Consider the following 16,947-nt stretch of genomic DNA (forward strand, 5'->3'; position numbering starts at 1 on the left):
GAGCCATGTCATAGCAAAGAGAGTTGCAAAAACGACCAAAAACACCACAGTATACAATGTTTAAAAAACAGTGTAAGCACCAATGCTATAGTACGGCGAAAAATGTCAAAATATGCATGTCCAAAAAGCATCTGAAAACCACTTGAGAGATTGTGCCGAGTTATGTTATAGCAAAGAGAGTTTCAAAACCAACCAAAAACTCCATAACATAGCATGTTGAAAAAAAATCACCGAAAACAGCAACACTATAGTATGGCGAAAAATGTCACAATATGACATGTTCAAAAAACAGCTGAAAACCACTCAAGTGAGCATGCCGATACATGTCATAGCAAAGAGAGTTGCAAAAACAACCAAAAACACCACAGTATACTATGTTAAAAAAAACACCAAAAACACCAACACTATAGTATGGCGAAAAATGTCAAAACATGATGTCCAAAAAACAGCAATGCTATGGTATGGCATTCTCAGCCGTTTTTTTCCCTGAAATGCTAAATTATGGTGTTTTTTGGCCATTTGTGCAACGTTCCATGCTATGCCGTGTCTTGGCACGCTATTTTAGTCATGGTCATTGTTTATGACGTCGTCGAAAATGGCTGAAGAATGTCATACCATATAATGCCGTCCTGAATGGCATATAAAGTCATACTATAGTATGTCATCAGAAATGGCATAAACTTTCAAGATTTTTCTCTATGACTTGCTGGAATGCATCTCCAGTGATGTTCCTGGGGTCATCAGGGATTTTTGGTCATTCAACATCAGATCCCCTCACCAAGGTGACCCAGCTAGGGTTGATCATATCCAGGCTTGTATCCCTGCAGGAACAAGCCATGGATCTCCCCTATTGATCCAAATCGGCTAAGAAACCACTGTGTGGCTTTTTCGGTGGCTTTGGTGATGGAATGTATGGCTCTCCTCTTTTCTGCTCTAGTCACTCCCAGTATCATCAGAACTCTGCAGAGTGAGTGATCTAAGAAACCCCGGCAGCCCACTCCAATGGCCTCGCAGCAAGCTCGCCAGGCCTGGTTTTGGAGGAATTATGGAGTTCCTGGCACTTGCTCGGCATCCCCGCATTGGCCTCCTCAATATGTTCTTCCCAAGGCACCTTGAGTTCCCACATCATGACTCGTTTGATGGAGTCTGAGGAGATGAACATATTGGGGTGGTATGGGTTATGCACTGTGGGAACTTAAGCTGTTTGCTAAGATCCACTCTCAGCTGCCAGTCTGGGGCTGTGGTGAGCAGGCATGTCCTTGAACATAGCATTGGGGGATTCTCTCTAGCTTTGTGGAAGGAGATGGACATCTTCCCAGGATGGAATTTGCTGGACCACTTCTGCAGCTGCCTTAAGCACCTGATCGTGGCACCAGCGCTAGCAACCATCAGCCAGGGCCACTTGTAACAGTACCCGCAAGAGCCTTCTGTCTCATCTGAGACAGATGTTCTGCTACCTGATGTTCTCTGGCAGCATTTTCTGCCAGTACGGACTTTGATTCCAGCTGCTGCTATATTTGGGTCCCTGGAGTCTCTATACTGCATTGCCTCTCTTGTCTGTGTTACAACAAACTCTTCTGCAAGGCCCCTGAAAAGGAGATGTAAGGGTGTTGGTTGTTCCATACAGTGCAGCACTACTTAAGCTTCTTAGCAAACCAAGTCACTTTCGCAGTTAGCTGCTCATCTTCTCCAGGGATCCCAGGGTTGACAGTGAGATGTCATACGCCAGTAAGGGCCACCACACCCTAGGAAGAATGGCATGCTGGTACACCCAAGCCTTGAAATGGCCAGGTAGCCCAGATTTGTCAACTTTGGTTAGCCTGGTCTCCGCAAGTCTTCTGGATGGCAGCTGTGTCTCTTAGGCTGTAGTTAAAGACTTTCCCAAGACTCTTGACTGGTTGTTCTGATAGTGTTGGGATGGTTTTCCCAGAGATGGTGAAGAGTAATTCATCCACTGGTCTTCCTTTCTTAATTACCAGGGATCTCAACTTTGATGGTTTGAAACTCATCCTTGGCCATATGATGAGCCCCTCAAACCCTTGTAATATTCACCTGCTGCCAGGGACTGATGTTGTGGTGACTGTCAGGTCATCCAAGAAGGCTCTGACTGGGGACAACCTCACACCAGTTTTATTCAGGGGACCTTGGCACCCGCCTCTGGTGATTTAACAACCATGTTCATGGCAAGGGTGAAAAGGATGACTGAGATGGTGCAGCCGGTTATAATTCCCTTCTCAAGCCTGTGCCAGTCCGATGTTGTACCAAGAAGTGAATCTCATCTGGAAGTTGTTGTTATAATCCAGGATGATGTTGAAGATCTTGCTGGGCACATGGTGTCTTCCAAGGGCCTCTTTGACCAGCTTGTGCGGTATTGAGCCGTAAGCATGTGCAAGGTCCAACCATAGTCCCAACCAAGTCATCCTTTCCCTCCTTTGCCTCTCTCAGAAGCTGCATGTTCTTGAGGAGAAACTGATAGCCGTCGGGACAAGATGCTGAAAAATATCTTGCCTTCTGTGCTGAGCAGTGAGATGGTTCTAAACTGCCCAGTGGTTCTAGAATACTTCTTTTTGGGTATCTCTTTGGGGACACCCTCGGCGCATCTCCAGTGACTGGCCACTCTTCCTCTCCTCCAAATCACCTTTAGTTTCTTCCATAGCTGGTGAAGCAGCCTTGGGTAGCGATTGTCCACGCTGATCTTGCTGCTTTAACAACTTCTTGTATTGCTTTCCAGCTTGGTTCTTTCAGGTTGAACTCAGCTGATGGAGGAGCTGGGCTAATCAGGGCTTTGTTGTGGCTGAGCTCCTGCTCCTTTGCTGGATTACTGAAGGTGTAATGAAGGTTGGCACTGACTTCATCGAGTAGGCACTCAAGTTTGCCACTCCCTTTGTTACCCAGAAGTTTCTTGGTAAAACCAAAGGGGTTTGTAATGAATGATGCCTGCTTCCTGGCTCGTTCCTTTCTCCGCCATTCTGCTCTGCAGAAGACCATTAGCTTTTTCCTCAGGATGTCACGCAACTCAGAAAGTGGCTGTCGTTCAGGTAATTACAGGGTAGTTAACTCGATAAGTGTTAAAAAAGATACTCTTAGTGTTGATAATTTACTCTTCTGTTGTAACAAACTAATTCTATTTGAGTAAAATTCAAAAGCTCAATAACACTAAATTGAGTTAAACTTTTACACTGAAGGTCCAGTAACTCTAAAGAGTGTTGATTTTACACACGATTGTGTTGATAACTGACTCTTACAGTGAAAAGACGGCTCTGATAGAGTTAAATTCGAGGATCCATTAACACTGCAGTGTCTCTGATTCTTGACACTTTGTCAAAAATAAATCTCAGTGGTGTTTAATTTTACACCTAATTTACTCTTTTGTAGTGTCAAAGTACATCTGACCAAATTTATCTTCAGCACTGCTTTTTAAAATATACTATTGATTATAAACACAACTTGCCAGAAAACAATGCATTTAACAAATTTATTTTTTGCTCCAAACTACATGTCAGGACAAAATATAAAATCATCTCATGGAGATACTAAATCTTTAAAGCACTGACCTTAGGTCTGCATAAAATGACAATATGGAACATACAAGAAGGAATCTATAGTTCCATATTTCATTTGAACATCAAATGGTTTGAAGTAACACAGCTCATTTATGTGCACCTTCAGAAGTCTGTCTGGATGCAGCCTGACCTTAAAGGCATGGTAATGGTGATCACAACACATGGTTTCCTTCAGTTTTCCACAAAGCAATACACAGTCATCTTTCACAGCTATAGTCTTGATCTTACAGAATACAGGCATCTCAAATGCTACCTCAGTACAGATAACAAAGTCACACCAGTACTATGTACCATGATGTTTTATCCAAATGGCAGGAAACACCCTGCTTCCAGATTTGGGACTGCATTGTCAACCAATCACCTTCCCTGAACTCAGTTAGTGTCACCATATTTCCTGGGCCTATGGTTAATCTTTCCATGCTAAAGGATTCCCTATGCAATGCCATACAGTTTTGGTGCTTTCTCGCCAGCATCTCTGAAATTTTTTTTTAAGCATTTTAATTGTTTTTTTTAAGAAATTATATTTGCTTTCATAACGCATGCACCAGATGTGAAGGATTGGACCAATTTTCCGAGTACTGTGAGGATAATGTATCATGAGGTGATGCTTTGATAAAAGATTGGTTGTAATGTAATGTCATTTTTCTAACTATATAATAAAACATTAACCTTATATAAAACAAGGAGAGATGCACTGTACCAGGTTGTAGCAGAGCTGCTATTTTCCACCTAGAGTCCCTAGGAAGGTTGGTGGAATAAATACATAAATATATTTATAAATTTATATAACATAAATTCATAAAATTTAACAAACATTATTATCCCCATATAAAACCTTACCTAATCAAGAAAAATCTTAAATTTGTGCAAAAGTACAGCTCTGTGGGAAGAGTATTCCACTGATTTATGGCTACAAAAGAAAACGATGATTGCAGGAAACAAGTGCTTGAAGAATTGATGATGATCAATGACTAAATGTTTGAGGTAAAATGTCATACCTTCTGACAGGACTGGGGAAAATACAATGTTTACAATCTGTAGAAGCAAAGGTAGAAGATGCCAATTCTTACATTGCACAGTAAGCACCATGACTGTATTGCCTTCAACCCAATCACATGTTCCATCAAACAACTTCACAATTGGAGGACGATTTCGCTGCTGATTGTAACTGTAGTCAAAAGAATGTATTATACTAGCCAGCTGTTCAGCATTTAAGAAGTTTTCCTCTAAAATGCATCCCCCTCTAAAATGTTGTGCATTATATCTACTGAAAAATTGTTGGCTGCATTGAAATACAGAAGAGAATTCAAAAGATAAATGCCTTTCACACCATATGCGTGAGGCAGCATAGGACTGGTCTGTGCACTTTGACAATGTTGGGCATGCATCTCAGTGGTTCTGAGTACAACTTCTGGATCATCTTCACAGAGCACAATTAAAAAAAAAATCTGTCTAAAAGGAGACAGAAATGACAGCAATATTGAGCCCCAAATGACTCCACAAAGCCAATAAGACTATGCAAACCCAGATTATCCCCAGTGACCTCAACAACGGTGCCATAAACTACATGTGTAAACACTGGAATTTTGAGACCCCGGGGAGTTTGCGATTTCAGAGTTGCCATAAAACAGCTGGATCTGCATGGCATTTTCTTCTATAGAAAATAAGGTGACAGCTCTAAAGTCTGCATACACTGTAAAGCCGCATTTTCAGCCTGACTATGAATCTAAAAAAAAAAAAACTTCTTCCATGTGCAAGACAAAACTATTTACAGAAGACTGACTTAATCCAGCTGCCTTAAACTGTGCAACAGCAGTGGCACACTTATCAAAAGAGCTCCTTCTAGAGTTTCTTGCCATTTCAGACTTTGTTGCTCTATCCTCTCCTCTACATCAGCTGTCAAAGCCTCTCCAGCAGCGCTTAAATCAAAATCATTCTCAACCTGTTGGGGAATATACTCAGTGTGTTTGGTGTTCACATGCTTCCTTAAACCAGAAAATTACAAAACATAGAGCCACATCTGGCCTAGTACATTTAAGGTGGAGATTTTTTTCCAGGCAAGTCACCATGAACTAATCCTGTGTGCCCAACAAGCATATTTGAACTAATTAACTTGGCTTGACAAACAAAACATCTCATGTTGGATGTGAAGTTTTAACTAATGAAGCAACCTTGCCCTAGATTCAGCGATGCAAAGACTCTCTTTGACTTTGCCAACATCAGTGTTGTACACTGTGGTCTGAATGAACATGTATATGTTGTGCAGCATGGTATTGTCTGATGTTCCAAACACAAAATGTGCCTTAAACAGTTCATCAAAAGCACTGAGGGAAGAGCATGACCTTCAAGGTAAAGCAGTCTTGTCCAGGATGATGATAAACTGGTGGACTGCATTCTTCCTTTTGCCGACAGCCAGAAGTTGGGTTGAGTGCTGGTAGTGATGGTATCGAGATGCTCTTGGATGCTTGTTCCAGTCTGTGAAGACAAACATATATGGAGAGACAATTAGAACAACATGGCAGTAAAATTATAACCTTTGCCACTGGAATGCATAAAAGACAAGGATTTGACTGTTATTTTTTAAGTCTGTGTCTTTAAGTCCGTTAGTGAGGTCGCAGTGGCCCTTGACCTTTGGCCTAAACACAAAACAGTCAACCGGGTACTAAGAGGTAATAAAAGGTGACGTGAAACACTGCAGACCAACGACTGTTTAGAGAGATGTCACTGCGTCATCAATGCGCGGCACGCACGGACTACCCTGAACAGCACAAACAGCTAAGCTTATAGCAGCTGCAGTTTTGTATCTTTTTTTTTTCTTTTCCAAAATGGCAACCAGAGAGATCACACTGTGGTCTCTCTAGAAGGTGCAAACATTCCTCACCTTGCTGGCTGACAAGTGTATCCAGCGAGTGTGAGTCTGTGTGTATGCATGGTTTGAACTGGGGGGAGCTAAGGAGAGCTCGGCTCCCCTGAGATGTTCAAGGGGAGCTGAATGGTTAACTTTTGTGTTACAGAATATATATTTTCTGCACATGCTGGTTCCTGAAATAATAAAAAAATATAATAGTAATATGTCATTGTGTGTTTATTCGCTCATAACATTCGATTTCCAAACACCTGTCTCCACTATTTAACTTCCGTGTTTATTCCTGCTGCGGCCATCTGTGTTTGAAGCGGCGCTGCGCTCAACTTCCAACATTTACGTAGTCACCTGAACTCCTCATCATCCGACAGAAGTGAGAGAGAGTGAGCAAACGTTACTGGCAGGTATTAGTAAAATCTTTTTGGCAGTAACCCTGTCATTGCGTGCTGCTGCACACTTGGGGGGAAAATGGGGCTCCCCAGAAGTAGGAGTGTCCCATGGCATCACTATGACGACCAGCTACACTGAAGCAGCACCATCTTTTAATGGAAAAAGATCCCCAGAAAACTACCCGATACTCAAGGTGAGTAAAAAAAGGTGGTGTTAAAAAAATGGATCAGATTGACACATGTACAACCCAAAAACATTATGCTTCTTGCCACAGCTGCTGCTGGCACAGAAACATAAACTTTTAAATCATAAATTAGAAAAAAAAATACTAACCTTCCACAAGATGCTTTTTGGCTTGGGACGCTGAAACCTTTCCTGGTCTCTTCTGGCCCTGAGCAGAGGGTGGAATCAGGTGAAACAGCAGTAAACCGATGACAGGTCACTGTGCCAAACCGTAACACAATTTTGATGCTACAACACCAGAATTATGTAGACAAAATTTAATGCACCTGCAATATCAGCAACACTTCACAAAATACAGAAAAGATGGCAGTTAAATGCTGATTTAGTGCGACATCTGATGGCACATTGCAGTCAGTGTTGTATTTATCACCTTCATGGACAACTGCTGTGCTGCTATTTAAGCTATATTTACATGTAAAATGATTCTCAAAAAGTTAGAAGCTCATTTATTTTGGTGTCAGTTGCTATGGTCAGCTAAATGCTTGATTTGATGATAAATGTTTGTTAACAAGGAGCTTACCAAAGTCACTGTCCACTTCGGTGCCATCCTCAGGAGGATCAGCTGCCAGCAGGAGATCTTCAAGCTCACTGATTGAGGGAAGCGTTTTGCATTGCTGGATTATTTTTTTTCTTGAATGTGGTAGGACACCTCTCCAGAGGCTCTCCTGATATATCCTCTCCAAACATCAGAGCGAAATCCTGTTCAACCTGGGGTGAGGGTATTGGGTTCAACAGCCAACCAAAGTGAAAATGAAAATCATGAAAATAACATTTTAAAAATAATTTGCACTGATAACAGGGAAAATGGCACATTTTGCTTCCAAAAGAATTAAATTGTCCAGTGTCCTGTAAGATGCCAGTGGTGCCACTGCTCAATAAAAGTTACACGGAACTAGAGCTGAGCGATTAATCAGATTTTAATTTCGACTGCGATTTTGGCTTTTGGCTTTGGCTTTGTTTTGTTTTGTTTTCAAAACAAGATAATCAAGATAAAAAGATTATGTGCAGCATAATGAGTCAAACAATGCTACTCCCATTTCATCTTTTATTCTGTAAATCAAATACAAGCTTTCCTCGTGCTCTGCCCGTCCCACCAAAGTCCAAACAGAAGTTTCAGCACAGGTTGAAAACAGAGAGCCACAGCAAACTGCCTCTCTGGTTGTTTTGAGACTTCGCGGTCTCATTTTATTTCCAGACAGTGTGTGCAACAAGAGAGAGAGCAATTCAAGTTCAAGAACGTTTCACCAGAGAGATGGCTTCTTTGCACAAACTGGGACTCTCGTCTGACAGTTGGTCCTTCGCCTGATTCTACACAATATAGGTGAGTGCCACTAACATTCAAGGCTGGAGAAGAATTATGTGCAACAAAGGGAATAAATTATCGTGACTTAACATATATTTTTCCCTTGACATTACAATGTTACCTCCAATGATGATCGTCTTTGCTTAGCAGTGCATCCCTGAATGGTTTCATTCCTCCAGGCCAAGTATCCAGTGCCACACTCTCTGAAGGGTTAAAGGATACCAAAAACAGACAATGAATGACTTTTGAAGAAAAAAACAAAAGGCAGAAGGCAAAGCTCTCGATTTACTGGTCCATCTACAACCCAACCCTCACCTATGGTCATGAGCTCTTGGTACTGACCGAAAGGATGAGATCACAGATACAAGCGGCTGAAATGTGTTTCCTCCGCAGGGTGGCTGGGCTCAGCCGTAGAGACAGAGTGAGGAGCTCGGAGTAGAGTCGCTGCTCCTTTGCATCGAAAGGGGCCAGTTGAGGGGGCTCGAGCATCTGATCACCCACAGGAGGTGATAAAGGCACATCTGACCGGTAGAAGGCGCAGACCAAGAACGCGCTGGAGGGATTATGTATCTCGGCTGGCCTTGGAACAACTTGGGGTCCCTCCGGAGGAGCTGGAAAGCGTTGCTGTGGAGAGGGACGTCTGGAGTGCTCTGCTCCGCCTGTTACCCCCGCGACCTGACCACAGATAAGCGGACGACAATGGATGGATTTTTCCATCACATCACCTGGAACTAAAACAATTAACAAATTACCCATTCTCCTAAATTATGTCAGCTGTCAGTATGTTCACCACTTTCCTTCTAATTTCATCCACCAAAGACTTGGTTCGATTGTATTCATTTATTATACGTTCTCCACGAGGCTTCTTGCTAAGAATGGATTCCACCAACTTAAAAGACAAAAGCATTTCAAAACACTGTAAGGAATATAATCACTGCAATTCTGAATGACTTTTTTTCCTCATTAAAAAAAAAAATTATTAAAAAAAACAAGGCAGATTAAAGAACAGATTTCAAAGTCTTAAAAGAAAGCATTGGTGTCTGCATCAAACTCTTACTTGCTTAGCTTCTGTGTCCAGCCTCTGCTGTTTTCTGGAAGGGCTTTCTTCTGAAATGAGGACTGTATCCTGTGAGTCTGAGGAATCATGGGATGATGTTTGGTACTGCTCAGGAGAGGCCGCCACAGAGACAAACTCTGACCATGATTAGAGAAGCAGTAGGAAGAAAAACACTTATTAATACTAATAAAAGTAAACTTATAAAAAAACAACTTTTCCATTTAATAATACAGATTACAATTTTAATTGAGACAAACCTGTAGCATATTTAATGATCAGTACCCCAGTTAAGGGATCCCTAACTATATCCTATAAACATTTTCAAACCAACTCAGTGCCTCAACTGTCAACAACTGTAACACGCTCTCTTACAGCTGGGACACCGAACTTGTCAAAGGTTTGGAAACAGGTACAAAAGCTTTTGTTAACATTAAAGGTCAATAAACATTTAATGACTCCATATTTGTCTGCCAGTCTTTTTTTTTTTTTTAAATCTGGAATAAATACTTTAAAGGGGCTCAAGTAACAATTAAATGTAATATAAAACATTTTTACAGTATATAACTGAAGTTTAAGCAAGTTGTGTCCGTAAACTGAAGGTTACTGTTTAAAGGGTAACATAGAGGATGTGTTGATGTAAAAAAATAATAATAATAATAAATGCTAAAGACTTGAACTTGTGCCAAAAATTCCCATGTATTCCTGTGTATGAAATTTCAACAGACAAATTGCTTTTGGAATTTAAAGCTCCTCATGCACGGAAAGTTATTTCCACAATGTGAATTTCTTACCTGCATTCAAAAATTCAGTCAGACTTGGCTCAGCTATTCTCACAAATTTTTGGGCATTGCCAAGTTTTGCATTAAGCAGCATACTTTCTGCAGAGATTACAACACATTCAAGGAACACGGTAAGTTTTTTTTGTCATTTTTCTTCAGCATAGTTGAAAAGATATTTAAAGTTGATCCTAAATCCTGCTAAATACTTCTATGAATATATACATATGTATAATATTTAAAACACAAATCCTTTTCCTACTTTGATTTTTTCACAAATAGTTTTTTTTTATTTTATTATGACCTATTCCTGTGTGTGTGTGCATGTTTTGTCAATTTGAAATCTCTGTCAAGTGTTTATTTGGCATATTTTCACATCAATGAAATATATTCATGTGACTACTTATACAAACATGTGGACTTTAATTATTCTTATGTTTCTGCTGTATTTTAGCCCTGCAGAGTTTCATAAGCTGGGGCAGTATAGGAGTAGACTATGTTTAGTAAACATATAGTTTAGTCTAACATTACTTGATTTACTTTAATTTTGTTTATGCTCTTGTAAAAGTGGAAAACAATACAAATTTATTCACAAAACAAAATGTGATTATTTTCTGTGACATATGGTAATTCAGTGAAAAACAGACTTTAACACGTACTGTAATCTTGATTGGGGACAAAGTTCAGACAAACACAAACCGACTCGTAACCATGGTAACTCGCTCACACCTGCCCGCGTGCTAATAGCATAACTTCCGTATAAAGGTATAAAGGAAATTATACTGTTAAACTATGTTGATTATTTGATAATAATAAACGAGGTCCGCATGTCGGTGCTTCATCGCCTCCCTCCGTTTCTCTGCACCTGCTTGTGCGTCGCGAGTCTGAAGTTACATCAAGAGTGTCTGCCTGCAGGCCTCCACTGTGAAGACAGTCCCGGAGTCACCTCCACTGTCAGAACAGGAAATAACACAAAAAGTACAAAGTAAATGCATGGGGGAAAAAATCAATATAAAATCGTATAGACACTTAGGGTGGAAGCAATGTTTTCTTTGATTAATCTTTGTTTAATTAGTCAACAATGTAACCATTGTAAAACCATTATTCCTCAAGTGTAGATATTGATTTTACATTTTGTTTTTGCCTTTTCTGTTTGCATAGAACCTAACCTGGTTAGATTCAATAATTTTTAAAGTGAGTTATCTTATTTACATGCGCTATTGATTTATTCGGTCAAGTTGGGACATAAACTCCAAGCGAAAACAACAACATTGACAATAATTGAACAATAATTGAACAATCTCTCTCTCACACACTACCCATTCATAATTTCTCTTTGATGAATAGGCTATAGACAACATTTTACTGCAATCAGCTTAATTTAATATGAATTCACAACGGTGGGTATTTTATTTGACACAAGAAGCCGATGTGTCTGTTATACAATGTGATACACCTTGATCAAGCACTCGGTGCTCTGTATACTAGCAGGGTTGCGATCTTGTGATCAGGGCTCGATTGCTCTTATCTGTTGTCGTTGCTATGGCGCCACTAAAAGTTGTGTCAACAGTCTTGTCTCCGTGTATTATGATTGTCCATGGATGTTATAGAGGACATTCACGCTACAATCGGGAGTTGGACAGCACTACAACATTCATTGTACAAAAAGACACATCGGCTTCTTGTATAAAAAAAAAAAACACATTTGTCAATTCATATCAAATTAAACTGATTGTCGTAAAATGCGGTCGTATAGCCTGAAGGGGAATTATGAATGGGTAGATGTCGATAGGCCATATGGACGGAGTTTGTGTCCTATTTTGAACGCATAAATCAATAGCGTATGTAAATAAGATATTTATACTTTATGTTGCTACACTGGCATAGATACCAACGTTACGTTTTTCGCAAACAGAATAGGCAAAATCCAAATGTAAAATGAATATCTGCACTTGAGGAATAATGGTTTTTATGTTACATTTAAAGAAAACATCGCCTCCACCGGAAGTGTCTACGCGATTTTATTTTGAATTTTTCCCGTGCTTTGATTTTGTACTCTTAGTGTTATTTCCTGTTCTATTCTCACTTAACATCTGCAACAGCAGCGATTGTATACAAATAAAAAAAAAACATTTAAAACATAGTTGGCAAAAATATTGAGAAGCCGTTAATATATTTGAGCGGGCAGCCCAAATAAAGCACAACAGTGTTTAACGCCGCCATTAATCTAAACAAAACAGATTTACAACCAAGCATATTTAATACAGTGAATCATCTTTACGATTTAATTTGTTTTGCGACTGTAGTGTATTATGAGTTTTTAAATGTATGATACATTAAGTTAGCATGCAGTGCTAGCTCTTTTAGTGTAGGACTGCACACGAACGCAGATGTAACACAAGCTGGCTAACGCTAAGCTAGTTAACCCAACTCCCCCAACATGCAGAAGCTGCTATTTTACTGGTATATCAAAACGTTACGGGAAACAAACGACAACAACTACTGCTCCATGCTGTATTAGCATTGTTAGCGCTATCTATTTCATGCTATCAGTTACACGGTGTTCGTACATGTAAGCTAGCTTTCAGCTCGGTCACATTTGTTTATGTGGGATTCGGAATTTGAAGATGCAAAAACAGCTGTGGGGTGTTTTGGTGAACAATATAAAGGTATATTTAAATGCTGCATCAGTTTAAATGCCAAATACCTTGTTTAATATATGATTAAGAGACATTTACCGCAATCTGTGGACACGAAGAAATTGGCGCGGTGGACGCGGAAAACTCAGGTCGAAACATTGACGTGTTTTCAGGAAGTAGGTTTAACGCAAGGCTGAGGTGGGCGGAGCTTTTCGGAGTCCTTTTTTAACGCCAGTCATTTTCACCAACACTAGGAGGCATCTTACTCCAGCTGCTGCTGCAGTGACTTTAAAAGAGTCAATACACTGCAGATTTAACACTAGGGAATTTACTGTGTACACTTTGGGTTGAGAAATATGTACTCCATAAGGCCATGTTCAGGTTTTGAAGGGGGTGTAAAGGACGAAAAGAAAAACCAATCACTTTTAAACATGGTGTCATATTGATTTATGGCTGCTGTTATGGCTCCTCTACCTATTCTGTGCATCCAGATCTTTGTCATAGTACATGATATGACACAGAGGGTGTCATTAGAGAGTATGAATACAGCCAACTTGAGGGAGATAAATCAATGTTCTGTTCAGAGAAACATTTCACTCTCTGCCTTGTAACATTATTGATTTATTCACCACATAGTGCTCTTGTAGGTTTAATTCATTGGAAAAATTTTGAATACACTCAGTTTTTGGTTTTCTTTACTTTGGTTTTAGTTTTTTTTCATAAAGACCCAGTTCTAAGAACAACAAAAAAAAACATTGATTGTGAGAGAAGCACAGTTTCTTAGAGATGTTTACTTGCTTGACCACATGATGTAAGTGATGACAGGACAGAGAGAGATGGAAGTGAGGGGTTTATCAGAGGGAGAGAGGGGAAGACACTTTTAATGTAAGTGTCCATCAGTGTGGGGATGTTTGGGTAATGGTGGTTTCCGTGGCGACAAAGCGAACAGCAAATACACTAAGAGAGAGACATTTTGTGCTTTTTCGGGGCACAAGTTGGGAATCTGGTTCAACAAATACCTCCTTGAGTGCTTTATTGAGATGTTTTCACCGTGTTTTGTTCACAGCCTGTTTGCATGTTTGTGTGTCTGTGTGTGGGTTTCTATGCATCAGGATGTAGGACTTAACATTCACACCCTCATACGCAGATATAAATAGGCGAGCCAGAGTACAGGGGAAACTGAATAATAATTTGTTTCACTGGCAGCTATTCAAACTTACAGTCTGTCACACTGGCGTTAAGCAGAGCAAGCAGAATGCAGAATTTGATAGCAAATATTTGGTGTGCGCTGCAATAAATTCAATCTGCAAGTTTTCTCTGACTACACAGATGAGATTCATTGTAGGGCAGATTTGAGATCATTGTACAAATTAGATCATTTCACCTATTCTGCCTTGTCTTTGTGCTCACTGGCTGTTCTGATTTGCGTGACAAATAAGTGAGTAAGTAAATGTGTAGGTGTTAAGCCTTTCTGCTTATCTATGTCTTAGGCTTCTACTGTGTATATATATATATATATATATATATATATATGTGTGTGTGCGTGTGTGTGTGTGTGTGTGTGTGTGTGTGTGTGTGCGCGTGTGTGGCAGCGTTATCTCTTCCTCATTCAAGTCATGTCACAGGCCAGACACCATTGTCAGGAGAGGCTTTCATCCGCTGACTTCAGATGTGCCCGTCATCCAGTCCAATTATACAGAGAGAAATAGGTATTGTTACACTCTGGGGATTGATTCAAGACAAAATAGAAAAGTGAGGATAAGACTACACAGTCATCTATGGCGACGCGCCACTTGCTCGAAGTCACACACACACTCTTGCCTCCACATACAGATGTGAAATCACATGGACGAGCAACTTCAATATCTCCCTGATAACAAATCCTTACAAGGTAACGCACCCCCACTAAAGTGTGCAGCAGGTAGGTTACAGTAATTTGAAATGGTGAGGGATGGAGTGCTACACCTCCACCTCAGCCTCACTGGCAGGCTGATAGACTGGCTTTTTATGGAGATAACTCTGGCCTGATGGAGCAGCTGAGCAATACCGGGCCTAAGATGACTCCAACCTGCTGCTGAGAGCAGTTCAGAGCCACTCAAGCATCAGTCAGCATCGCTGACATGAACAGTCTCGTTTCACCACTTCTGCATTTTCCTCCCTGCTCTTTTGGCTCTTCTCACTTTCTTACAACACCAGAAAAAAAACGTCAAAAACCACCACTTACCTCCAAGCGCTCATGGGGAACAGCTCCAATTTATTTAATACCACCCTGCCAATGCACTCAGATCATGTTTTGCTCCCATGTGAGTCATTGTTAGGCATTCAGAAACTGTCAAGAGCAGCTACTGTACTTAGAGATATTGTGTGAGCACAACAAAAGTTTGCAGGTGCTCTTTCAGGCCTTGTTTTAAATGTGCAGCATCATGCGGACAGCCGATGATTAAGAAGGGGAAACAAAAGTTCAGCCTTTTCTAAGAGGCTCCATTTACTCCCATCCGTCATTTCATTAAGTTTGTCAGGTGTATCCTTGTTTATACACAAGAGTTGTGACAGCTCAAGATGGCAGACGTCTCAGTTTAGACAATCCCCTTATGTGTAGTCAACCCTTGCGTCTCAGCCGAGCCTCCAGTGTCCTTGCTCCTGATACTGATTCACTGATGTGGAACGCTGTTGGCTGAGATGCTCGAGGGCATGGGGAGAAGGGATTTGCTCCTCGGCTAAGTATTTTCTGTGTGCCGATTCCTACTGGGCCACGAGAGGAGATTTAAACTCTTATTCACTTATATATATATATATATATATATATATACTTTCAAATGGACACACACACACACACTCCTGTTTTCCTGCAATCAATCTCCCAAATCCACCCAGGTTGTTGTGAAAATGATAAATTCATCCATTTAATATCCATAATTAATAATTTATTACACACAGCGCACCACAATTTTAGATTAGGTAGTATTTTATCAGGGTAATAGTTGCACCCCTGAAGGTCATTCTGAATGTTTTTCATTATTGCTCCCTGAGTTTACATCCAATGTGCCACAACTTAGGGATAATAATGTGACTGAATGACACTATTGGGTAAAGTGAAAGAAAAAAAACTCTAATTAAGTAATCTGTTTGGAGTGGACATATGGTTTTAGATACCCACAGCAGCCTCAAATCTGCCCCACAATTGATGAAAATCCAAATTTCAGGAGAATAAATGCATTTTTTAAAAGGTCTGAGAGAAAATATCCTCACACAAGAGAGAAAAAAAACTGTGGACTATTTTACCAGATAGATAAGAAAGACATAGTTTTCAATTCAATAGCTATATATTACAGATTGTTTTTTTTCTCCACAGTATTTCTAAACTTGAAGTTTTTCTAAATGTGTGAGGTTTATATTCTCATATGCATTGACAGCCCCCCCAACCTGCACTCAATAATCAATTAAAAACTCTCACAAACACAACATTCTGACAAACGAACACAAAATTAGCACACACTATTGTTGCTACCACAGTTTAAGCAACAACAGTTTTATTTTTGGCGAGCTGCTGCAGAGCCATTAGTCAAAGAGTCAAACAGCTTCCTGCTGACGGCCAATGAAAAGTGAACAGAGAAGGCTTTCCCTGATGCAGAAAACTCTCTGCTTTTCTCTTTTTGTAGTGAATAAATGTAAGTGAACCAAGTTATCTCGCTGTCATCCCCCTCCTCTCTCCCTCCCTACGCCTGTCTTTCTCCTCTCTGTGTGTCTCTGAAATACACACATACTCTCTCGCACAAAGGAGGGAAAGTGTCACTATGGAAACAAGGAGGCGAGATTCTAAAAGCTACCTCTTGAGACGAGAGTTAAGACAACAAAAAGGAGTCCACAGTGTGAGTGGCAGAAAAAGCAACAATATACACAGCATCTATACTTCTCCCACTTGTTCTGCCGCTGTGAATGTCATCATCAAGCCGCCTTGTCTGCCCTTTACCTCGCTGCTTTGTGCCTTTACCACAGTGTGCACATGTGTGTCTGTGTGCAGATATGTATGTGCATTTTAATACACCCTGCTGCATTTGTGTGTAAGGACAGAGGCTGCTGTGACTTAAAATGCATGTGGCTCTCGTTGGACAA

General features: G+C 40.4%; 1 long non-coding RNA gene across 1 annotated transcript; it reads right to left on the reverse strand.

Moving 5' to 3' along the window:
- Positions 1-1,119: 1,119 nt before the first annotated feature.
- LOC148189152 (uncharacterized) lies at positions 1,120-13,021 on the reverse strand. The gene is made up of 7 exons (XR_015776966.1): positions 12,934-13,021; positions 9,420-9,556; positions 8,705-9,037; positions 8,484-8,565; positions 7,580-7,767; positions 7,150-7,207; positions 1,120-6,038 (listed from the first exon to the last, which is right to left on the reverse strand). It is a non-coding gene; the product is annotated as an uncharacterized LOC148189152 (long non-coding RNA).
- Positions 13,022-16,947: the final 3,926 nt, after the last annotated feature.

Source organism: Plectropomus leopardus, chromosome 7, assembly GCF_026936395.1.
Source record: "Plectropomus leopardus strain MGB_pleo_1.0 chromosome 7, ASM2693639v1, whole genome shotgun sequence".
Classification (NCBI taxonomy): domain Eukaryota; kingdom Metazoa; phylum Chordata; class Actinopteri; order Perciformes; family Serranidae; genus Plectropomus; species Plectropomus leopardus.